At 32.4% G+C, this 10,000-nt stretch overlaps 1 protein-coding gene and 2 non-coding genes across 4 annotated transcripts in view; all 3 read left to right on the forward strand.

The window, feature by feature from the left end:
* Positions 1-10,000, forward strand: part of LOC137615171 (paraneoplastic antigen Ma6E-like) — a 426,083-nt gene that overhangs the window by 81,335 nt on the left and 334,748 nt on the right. The gene's annotated exons all lie outside the window — the stretch shown is intronic.
* On the forward strand, positions 1,417-1,488 carry TRNAH-GUG (transfer RNA histidin (anticodon GUG)). Its single transcript has one exon. It is a non-coding gene; the product is annotated as a tRNA-His (tRNA).
* On the forward strand, positions 5,870-5,941 carry TRNAH-GUG (transfer RNA histidin (anticodon GUG)). The gene has a single exon. It is a non-coding gene; the product is annotated as a tRNA-His (tRNA).

Consider the following 10,000-nt stretch of genomic DNA (forward strand, 5'->3'; position numbering starts at 1 on the left):
TTTTTCAAGCAAAACTCTTACCCTGAAAGTATGGTTCATAAGGTTATTAACAAGCTCCTCTTAAAACATTTTTCCACCACAGAACCATCGTATAATGTCAAAAAGAAAATTATTTTCGCTACAATTCCTTACTTGTCTGACAACAAGTTTTCCATCAAACTTAAAAGAAATAATAGAAAAAGAGTTCGGCTGCCTCAACATCCAACTAATCCCAATCAATCCACTCAAAATTAATGTATTTTTTGGCTACAAAGACAAACTGCAAACCTTCATGGGGTCCAACATCATTTATAAATTCAAGTGCCCGGGATGTCCCGGTATCTATGTTGGATCTTGCCAAAGGTTGTTGCAGGTGAGATACTGTAGCCATATGGGATACACCTTCAGAACGGGTCAGGGACTTGGTAAGCCAGAATTTTTCAATATAAGGAATCATGCCACCATTTGCAAGATCCAAGTAAACAAAAAACACTTTTCAATTATTGGTGAGGCAAAACATAGCGAATTTCTAACTACCCTTGAGTCATTATACATTAAACGGCCTGTTTCTTCTTTAAACTCTAATACCTCCGCTTCGCCTATTTTCTTAGCATAACTGAAGTCATAGGTGGGTAACAATTTTTACTCATTCGTTCTTCACTTATTTTATGGATGGTCTGGCGAGCACTGGTTCTCTTGTGTTTTTACTGTTTTACTTTTTACGATTTTCTGTTATAAAATCAATAATGTTTTAACATTCTTTTACGATTTTCTGTTATAAAATCAATAATGTTTTAATATTCTTTTACTATTTTGCTTTAAATTATTGTACAAATTTTAAGAGTTTTACACTTATATCTTTTACAAATTGATAACGAACATTGCAATGTTTGAAACGTCTCTAAATAAATAAATTATGGCCTTTTAACTGATGTTTCTTGGACCCTGCTGCACACCAAATATATATATATATATATATATATATATATATATATATATATATATATATATATATATATATATATATATATATATATGTGTGTGTGTGTGTGTGTGTGTGTGTGTCTTCCTGTCTGTATATGTGTGCGTGTGTGTATTGTTGTCATGTAACCACCTTTATGCAATATCCAATACAGTAACGTGATTTATGTAAATTTTTCCTGTTCTACTAACTTTGAATTAATAATTTAATACATCGTCTATAATAAAAAAAAGGGCTTTGAATAGCCAGACTTCCACGATGCCGAGCTTAAATAACATCTATAAAAACTATGAGAATATATTGATCGACAGTATATCAGTATATTGGGCGGCAGTTTATCAACAATAATTCAACATGACGTCACATCTAGAATACTTGCAAGGACGGTTAACGGATACGTGAGTGCAAGACTGATTAATACTTCAGTTGCTCTCATTGTTCTTCGCAATCCTGTGGCCGTGATCGTATAGTGGTTAGTACATTGCGTTGTGGCCGCAATAACCCAGGTTCGAATCCTGGTCACGGCAAGGAAATAAGTGTTTTGATTAGGAAGAATACGAGTAGAGCAAATAAAATAGAGGACATTCTAACAACATATAATAAAAAGAAATGTACAAGGGCAGGACATATAATGAGAAGGACATACTAGATGAACATTAAGAATAACAGAAGGGGTCCACAGTTCTGTAAAAGAAGCAGGGGAAGGAAGAGAAGACGATGTGTCGACGAACCAAGTGCCTTTGTAGGCGTGGACTGGCACAGAAAGACCATAAACAAACGCAAATGGGACGATGTGTCTGAGATGTGAGAGTAGACTATTAAGGGCTAATGATTAACTTTAGAGGGCCTTGGTGCTATCGAGTATACATAGTGAGTGGAGAATGAACTCCCTCCCTATAGTGAGAGTACAAGACTCTTTACTGTATGGTACATGTTCTACTTTTAATTCGTTCAGTTACTGATGAAAATGAAAGATATACTGTAATTTCTTTCATCAAATTACCTAAACCTTATTTGAAAGAAATATATATTCAGCTTTGTAAATTCATGACAATTTAGGGAATTTCAAATTTGTTCCTACATCATAAATCTTTCCAAATTACGGGCTACATATCCTTCAGGCCCTTAACGTCACCCATGAACGGCAGGGGCAAGGGACAGTGACTATGTCTAAGACTGATCAGCGACTAAGCCCCTTTCTACCCAAAATAAGACCAGGGAGTGTCAGGCAATGGCGGCTGATTACTCAGCAGATAGACCTATAGGCTCCCACTAACCACCAACCCTTAGCTCACAAGGATGGTGAGGTTACAGACTACTAAAATGTTCAAGAGCTTCAGCGGGTCTCGAACCCCAGTCCAACAGATCACCAGTCACTGAGGTTTCCAGTAACCTACCACAATGAGTTGAAACATATTGGATATAAGAACAACATTAGTAGGCTTCCTGTTCATATATAAAACTAAACTAAACCTTTTTATCTTTTATACGACTAACACTCGAATATTTGTAATATAAAATGCTTCTGTGTTTCACATCGACACAGCTTATATAGAGGAATCATTGCATGAGAATTGCAATTAAATGCTGATTCAGTGAAAAGGTCTTTCAAGACACCAAAGTTTGAGTTCAAGGAACTGTGTAAGTAATATATATATATATATATATATATATATATATATATATATATATATATATATATATACATATATATACATATATATATATACATATATATACATATATATATACATATATATATATATATATATATACATATATATATACATATATATATATATATACAATATATATATATATACAATATATATATAATATATATATTATATATATATATATATGTACAGTATATATATTATATATATATTTTATATATATATGTATATATATTGTATATATATGTATACACACACACACACGCATATATATATATATATACATATATATATATATATATATATATATATATATATATAAATATATATATATATATATATGGATTACAGGAGAAGATAATCTGTTTGGTGTGCAGCAGGGTCCAAGAAACATAATTTGAAAGGCCATAATTTATTTATTTAGAGACTTTTCGAACATTGCAATGTTCATTATCAATCTGTAAAAGATATAAATATAAAACTCTAAAATTTGTACAATAATTTAAAGCAAAATAGTAAAAGACCTAAGTATGCAGACTTCTACTTTCCTTTCGAAATGCTTTTTCAACGACTCAAGGGCTTAAATTTGATCAATGACCTAAGTGGTTTGCAACATAAGTTGTCTTTTCTTTTACATAAAACTTACACTAAGTTGAGTGTGTCTTGGACACCGTTTTTCAGGAAGGAGGATTTGAGTATCCTACAAAAACTAGGCAAACGAGATAGTTTGGTTTTTTGTAAACCAGATAAGGGTAAAGGTGTTGTACTGCTTAATAAATCAGACTATATTGACAAGGTTAATAACATTCTTGCTGACCAAACTAAATTTAAGTTACATGGTGAACCAATTTTTTTGGACATTTACAAAAGAGAAGACAAAATTAACAGATTTTTTTGGAAAACTAAAAAATGAAGGTATCTTAAATGAAACAACGTATCAGAAGCTTTTTGTGACAGGTTCTTCTTTTAGCATTCTATATAGACTACCAAAGATACATAAGGAAGGATTTCCTATCAGACCCATTATGGCAGCCTGTAACAACCCGTCTTATACAATATCAAAACACCTTGCTTCTTTGCTCAGTGATTTCTCGTGCAATCAGTTCTCACTAAAAAATGGCTAAGAGTTTCAGCAACAAATTGTTTTACAAGATGGTGATCTACATAAGACAAGTTTTGATGTAGAATCTCTTTTTACAAATGTGCCACTAAATGAAAAGATTAATATTTTAGATAAAATTTTTTATAACGATCAAATTATTTTTCATGGTTTTAACAGACTTTATTTTAAGACTTTTCTTGAGCTTGCTGTGCAAGACTCCATGTTTGTTTTTAATGGCCAACTCTATTTGCAGGTCGATGGAGTTGCCATGGGCTCCCCGTTAGGACCTTTGTTTGCTAATATGTTTATGTCCTCTTTTGAAGAATTTTTTTTTAATAGTTGTCCAGACACTTGTAAGCCAGTGTATTATAGAAGATATGTTGATGACACATTTGTGTTATTCAAACAACCATGGCATAGCGAAATGTTTTTAAGCCATATAAATATTCAACACCAAAATATAAAATTCACTATAGAAAAAGAAAACAACAACTCTCTACCTTTTTTAGACATTAACGTAAGCAGAGACAATGGTGAATTTATAACATCTGTGTATCGAAAAAAGACATACACTGGGCTTGCCAACAATTTTTATAGTTCCTGTTTTTTTAATTTTAAACTAAATGCTATATACACACTTGTTTATAGGGCTCTGCGTTATTCCTCGAGTTGGTCCCTCTTTCATAAGGAGATTTTATTTTTGGTAAATTTTTTCAAGCAAAACTCTTACCCTGAAAGTATGGTTCATAAGGTTATTAACAAGCTCCTCTTAAAACATTTTTCCACCACAGAACCATCGTATAATGTCAAAAAGAAAATTATTTTCGCTACAATTCCTTACTTGTCTGACAACAAGTTTTCCATCAAACTTAAAAGAAATAATAGAAAAAGAGTTCGGCTGCCTCAACATCCAACTAATCCCAATCAATCCACTCAAAATTAATGTATTTTTTGGCTACAAAGACAAACTGCAAACCTTCATGGGGTCCAACATCATTTATAAATTCAAGTGCCCGGGATGTCCCGGTATCTATGTTGGATCTTGCCAAAGGTTGTTGCAGGTGAGATACTGTAGCCATATGGGATACACCTTCAGAACGGGTCAGGGACTTGGTAACCCAGAATTTTTCAATATAAGGAATCATGCCACCATTTGCAAGATCCAAGTAAACAAAAAACACTTTTTCAATTATTGGTGAGGCAAAACATAGCGAATTTCTAACTACCCTTGAGTCATTATACATTAAACGGCCTGTTTCTTCTTTAAACTCTAATACCTCCGCTTCGCCTCTTTTCTTAGCATAACTGAAGTCATAGGTGGGTAACAATTTTTACTCATTCGTTCTTCACTTATTTTATGGATGGTCTGGCGAGCACTGGTTCTCTTGTGTTTTTACTGTTTTACTTTTTACGATTTTCTGTTATAAAATCAATAATGTTTTAACATTCTTTTACGATTTTCTGTTATAAAATCAATAATGTTTTAATATTCTTTTACTATTTTGCTTTAAATTATTGTACAAATTTTAAGAGTTTTACACTTATATCTTTTACAAATTGATAACGAACATTGCAATGTTTGAAACGTCTCTAAATAAATAAATTATGGCCTTTTAACTGATGTTTCTTGGACCCTGCTGCACACCAAATATATATATATATATATATATATATATATATATATATATATATATATATATATATATATATATATATGTGTGTGTGTGTGTGTGTGTGTGTGTGTGTGTGTGTGTGTGTCTTCCTGTCTGTATATGTGTGCGTGTGTGTATTGTTGTCATGTAACCACCTTTATGCAATATCCAATACAGTAACGTGATTTGTGTAAATTTTTCCTGTTCTACTAACTTTGAATTAATAATTTAATACATCGTCTATAATAAAAAAAAGGGCTTTGAATAGCCAGACTTCCACGATGCCGAGCTTAAATAACATCTATAAAAACTATGAGAATATATTGATCGACAGTATATCAGTATATTGGGCGGCAGTATATCAACAATAATTCAACATGACATCACATCTAGAATACTTGCAAGGACGGTTAACGGATACGTGAGTGCAAGACTGATTAATACTTCAGTTGCTAACTTTGTTCTGCACAATCCTGTGGCCGTGATCGTATAGTGGTTAGTACATTGCGTTGTGGCCGCAATAACCCAGGTTCGAATCCTGGTCACGGCAGGGAACAAAGTATTTTGATTAGGAAGAAAACTTTGATATGAAAAGAGCTACATGGATACCAGAGCAAATAAAGTAGAGGATATTCTAACATGCAAGAAAAAGAAATGGACATAGGTAGGACATATAATGAGAATGACATAATAGATGGACATTAAGAATAACAGAAGGGGTCCCTAGCACTGTAAAAGAAGCAGGGGAAGGAAGAGAAGACGATGTGTCGACGAACCAAGTGCCTTTGTAGGTGTGGACTGGCACAGAAAGACTAAATAAACGCTATTGGGACGATGTGTCTGAGGCCTTTGTTCTACAGTAAACTATTAACGGCTGATGATTAACTTTAAGAGGGCCTTGGTGCTATCGAGTATACATAGTGAGTGGAGAATGAACTCCCGCCCTATGGGTTGAGAGACAAGACAATTTACTGTATGGGACTTGTTCTACATTTAATTCGTTCAGTTACTGATGAAAATGAAAGTTATACTGTAATTTCTTTCATCAAATTACCTAAACCTTTTTGAAAGAAATATATGTTCAGCTTTCTGTAAAGGCATGGGAATTTAGGGAATTTCAAATTTGTTCCTACATCATAAATCTTACCAAATTACAGGCTACATATCCTTCAGGCCCTTAAAGGTCACCCATGAACGGCAGGGGCAAGGGACGGTGACAATGTCAAAGAAACTGATCAGCAGGTAAGCCCCTCTCCACCCAAAATAAGACCAGGGAGGGTCAAGCAATGGTTGTTGATAACTCACCAGATAGACCTATAGGCTTCCTCAAACCACCAACCCTTAGCTCACAAGGATGGTGAGGTTACAGACTACTAAAATGTTCAAGAGCTTCAGCGGGTCTCGAACCCCACTCAAACAGAACACCAGTCACTGAGGTTTCCAGTAACCTATCACAATGAGTTGAAACATATTGGATATAAGAACAACACTAGTAGGCTTCCTGTTCATATAAAAAAAACTAACTAAACCTTTTTAACTTTTATACGACCAACATTCGAATATTGGTAATATAAAATGCTTCTGTGTTTCACATCGACACAGCTTATATAGAGGAATCATTGCATGAGAATTGCAATTAAATGCTGATTCAGTGAAAAGGTCTTCCAAGACACCAAAGTTTGAGTTCAAGGAACGGTGTAATATATATATATATATATATATATATATATATATATATATACACAATATATATATATAGATATATATATATATATATAATATATATATTATATATATGTACAGTATATATATTATATATATATGTATACATATATATATACATTATATATATATATATACATTATATATATATATATACATTATATATATATATATATATATATATATATATATATATATATATATATATATATATAAAGGGATTACAGGAGAAGATAATCTGTTTGGTGTGCAGCAGGGTCCAAGAAACATCATTTGAAAGGCCATAATTTATTTATTTAGAGACTTTTCGAACATTGCAATGTTCATTTTCAATCTGTAAAAGATATAAATATAAAACTCTTAAAATTTGTACAATAATTTAAAGCAAAATAGTAAAAGACCTAAGTATGCAGACTTCTACTTTCCTTTCGAAATGCTTTTTCAACGACTCAAGGGCTTAAATTTGATCAATGACCTAAGTGGTTTGCAACATAAGTTGTCTTTTCTGTTGAATAAAACTTACACTAAGTTGAGTGTGTCTTGGACACCGTTTTTCAGGAAGGAGGATTTGAGTATCCTACAAAAACTAGGCAAACGAGATAGTTTGGTTTTTTGTAAACCAGATAAGGGTAAAGGTGTTGTACTGCTTAATAAATCAGACTATATTGACAAGGTTAATAACATTCTTGCTGACCAAACTAAATTTAAGTTACATGGTGAACCAAGTTTTTTGGACATTTACAAAAGAGAAGACAAAATTAACAGATTTTTTTGGAAAACTAAAAAATGAAGGTATCTTAAATGAAACAACGTATCAGAAGCTTTTTGTGACAGGTTCTTCTTTTAGCATTCTATATAGACTACCAAAGATACATAAGGAAGGATTTCCTATCAGACCTATTATGGCAGCCTGTAACAACCCGTCTTATACAATATCAAAACACCTTGTCTCTTTGCTCAGTGATTTCTCGTGCAATCAGTTCTCACTAAAAAATGGCTAAGAGTTTCAGCAACAAATTGTTTTACAAGATGGTGATCTACATAAGACAAGTTTTGATGTAGAATCTCTTTTTACAAATGTGCCACTAAATGAAAAGATTAATATTTTAGATAAAATTTTTTATAACGATCAAATTATTTTTCATGGTTTTAACAGACTTTATTTTAAGACTTTTCTTGAGCTTGCTGTGCAAGACTCCATGTTTGTTTTTAATGGCCAACTCTATTTGCAGGTCGATGGAGTTGCCATGGGTTCCCCGTTAGGACCTTTGTTTGCTAATATGTTTATGTCCTCTTTTGAAGAATTTTTTTTAAATAGTTGTCCAGACACTTGTAAGCCAATGTATTATAGAAGATATGTTGATGACACATTTGTGTTATTCAAACAACCATGGCATAGCGAAATGTTTTTAAGCCATATAAATATTCAACACCAAAATATAAAATTCACTATAGAAAAAGAAAACAACAACTCTCTACCTTTTTTAGACATTAACGTAAGCAGAGACAATGGTGAATTTATAACATCTGTGTATCGAAAAAAGACATACACTGGGCTTGCCAACAATTTTTATAGTTCCTGTTTTTTTAATTTTAAACTAAATGCTATATACACACTTGTTTATAGGGCTCTGCGTTATTCCTCGAGTTGGTCCCTCTTTCATAAGGAGATTTTATTTTTGGTAAATTTTTTCAAGCAAAACTCTTACCCTGAAAGTATGGTTCATAAGGTTATTAACAAGCTCCTCTTACGACATTTCTCCACTACAGAACCATCGTATAATGTCAAAAAGAAAATTATTTTCGCTACAATTCCTTACTTGTCTGACAACAAGTTTTCCATCAAACTTAAAAGAAATAATAGAAAAAGAGTTCGGCTGCCTCAACATTCAACTAATCCCAATCAATCCACTCAAAATTAATGTATTTTTTGGCTACAAAGACAAACTGCAAACCTTCATGGGGTCCAACATCATTTATAAATTCAAGTGCCCGGGATGTCCCGGTATCTATGTTGGATCTTGCCAAAGGTTGTTGCAGGTGAGATACTGTAGCCATATGGGATACACCTTCAGAACGGGTCAGGGACTTGGTAACCCAGAATTTTTCAATATAAGGGATCATGCCACCATTTGCAAGATCCAAGTAAACAAAAAACACTTTTCAATTATTGGTGAGGCAAAACATAGCGAATTTCTAACTACCCTTGAGTCATTATACATTAAACGGCCTGTTTCTTCTTTAAACTCTAATACCTCCGCTTCGCCTCTTTTCTTAGCATAACTGAAGTCATAGGTGGGTAACAATTTTTACTCATTCGTTCTTCACTTATTTTATGGATGGTCTGGCGAGCACTGGTTCTCTCGTGTTTTTACTGTTTTACTTTTTACGATTTTCTGTTATAAAATCAATAATGTTTTAACATTCTTTTACGATTTTCTGTTATAAAATCAATAATGTTTTAATATTCTTTTACTATTTTGCTTAAAATTATTGTACAAATTTTAAGAGTTTTACACTTATATCTTTTACAAATTGATAACGAACATTGCAATGTTTGAAACGTCTCTAAATAAATAAATTATGGCCTTTTAACTGATGTTTCTTGGACCCTGCTGCACACCAAATATATATATATATATATATATAAATATATATATATATATATATATATATATATATATATATATATATATATATGTGTGTGTGTGTGTGTGTGTGTGTGTGTGTCTTCCTGTCTGTATATGTGTGCGTGTGTGTATTGCTGTCATGTAACCACCTTTATGCAATATCCAATACAGTAACGTGATTTATGTAAATTTTTCCTGTTCTACTAACTTTGAATTAATAATTTGATACATCGTCTATAATAAAAAAAGAGCTTTGA

This window comes from Palaemon carinicauda, chromosome 21, assembly GCF_036898095.1.
Source record: "Palaemon carinicauda isolate YSFRI2023 chromosome 21, ASM3689809v2, whole genome shotgun sequence".
Classification (NCBI taxonomy): Eukaryota; Metazoa; Arthropoda; class Malacostraca; order Decapoda; family Palaemonidae; genus Palaemon; species Palaemon carinicauda.